This window comes from Myotis davidii, unplaced genomic scaffold (assembly GCF_000327345.1).
Source record: "Myotis davidii unplaced genomic scaffold, ASM32734v1 scaffold663, whole genome shotgun sequence".
NCBI classification, from domain to species: domain Eukaryota; kingdom Metazoa; phylum Chordata; class Mammalia; order Chiroptera; family Vespertilionidae; genus Myotis; species Myotis davidii.
This window is the reverse complement of record NW_006295816.1, coordinates 6,020,625-6,022,411: the sequence shown is the minus strand read 5'-3', so window position 1 is coordinate 6,022,411 and position 1,787 is coordinate 6,020,625.

Genomic DNA, 1,787 nt, shown 5'->3' with positions numbered 1-1,787 from the left:
TCCACTCTTCCCCACCTCGGCCAGCAGCAGGGGCGGGAGGATGAGCGCCAACAACCAGCCCTGACCTGCACCCGCAGGACCTGGAGCCCGGGGCAGTGGGAGCGACACACCAGCCTGGCCAGGGTGCAGGCTGGCTGCCCCCCAGCGCTGGTGGAGGACACCTCACTCCCAAGTGCCCCCTTTCAGGGACTCCTTGAAGCCTTTCCCCTTTTTTGGAAGTGAAGGAAAAAGAGAGGAAATGCTTTGCAGTACCCCCTCCAGGTGAGGGGGGCGTTGGAGGCAGAGGGACAGGGGAAGGGGTGGCCTGGAGCGCAGGTGTGACCGGTCACTCTGCTGAGGCTTGAGCCGAGGGGTTGTTCAGGTTGAGCCTGGGCCTGCCTCGGGGTCCTCCCTGCCTTCCATGTCCCCTAACTTGCTTCCTTGTCCTAAAAGGGTTGGGGTGCCAGCCCCCCCTCCCCCGGGAGCAGTTGTGGACTCAGTCTGAGGACTGGACACGGAGGCAGGGGCTGGAGACTGAATGTCCAGGAGCGTGTTGGGTGGGGCCTGGTGAGGCGTGAAGACTTCAGACCCAGCTCTGCGCCATGTGGAGTGGGGCAGGCAGGGGCTGGACCCCGGCATTTGCTTTCCCCACCCATCGCCCTGCCAGCAAGCACAGGGGTCCCCGACCTGCACCAGGCTGCACCGAGGTCCCTGGGCCTCACTCAAGATGCTGGGGACAGGCCTGGGGTGGGCGATGGGTCGGCTCCCCCGGCACCAGCTCCCAGGGGCTACAGCCAAGGAGCCCCTGCAAATGGGTGCCCCCAGGGGCAGGGCCTAGGGGGAGCCTGGACAAGTGTTCCGAGGTTTCAAGGTGCTATCGGGGGCAGAGGGCAGAGCTGCTGGTCACAGAGCACCCGCCCCTCACCAGCTGCCCCGGCCCTGTCTCCCACGCGAGAGGAGATGTGTGTGTCTGTCCGTCATGCTCCCTGAAGGCAATGCCAGGCCTCATCCTCTCCTGGCCCCGCCACAACCTGCCCACGGCTGGTGTCCAGCACCCTGTCCCTCTGGGCCTCTGCGTCGGTGGCGGGTGCCTGTGGCATTGTTAGAGGAGCCTGCACGGTCAGGCCCGGGTCCTCGGGGAGTCCCTGCCTGTGCCCACTGCTCGCCTGCATGAGGCCGGCACTAACAGGCCACCCCTTTTTGTTGTCATTTAACACCTTTATTCCTGCCCTTCAAATGGGGAGGAAGGTTCCATAAGCTACATGTTTCCTAGTTAAGCTCTTTCCTATTGTGTTTATACGGTTTTGTTTGTTATACTCTTTGCACCTTAAACCCCCACGACTACCCCCATACCACCGCCTTCCCAGCGTGGCTGGAGTGGGAGCAGGCCTGAGCCCCAGGGGGGTGGTGGGGGGACCGGGCCCCATCGGCCTAAGGGCTGAGGGGGTTAGAACCCCACTGACCTCCTTGTGAGGCCCACGGCGCTGGGGCAGGGGGTTGGGCACATTTTAATCATCAATAAACGAAGCACTTTATTCTGTACAGATGTGGGCAGGCCCAAGGAGCCCGAGTGATTTGAGGGTCCATAATCCAAGCCGCACAGCCCGCTCGCGCTCTGGGCGTGGAGCAGGCAGTGCCCTGGCTCAGTTGATTGTGGGGGCTGCAGCAGGAGCAGTACAAACCAGAGCCTACAGACTCCCCCTCTGGGACCCCTGCCGTCCTCCGGGACCGAACGTGGGCCCCTCCCCGAGAGGAAGGCTTCCTGTCTGGCTCCCACCCCAAGGCCGGGCCTCCCAGGGCCCTGCGTG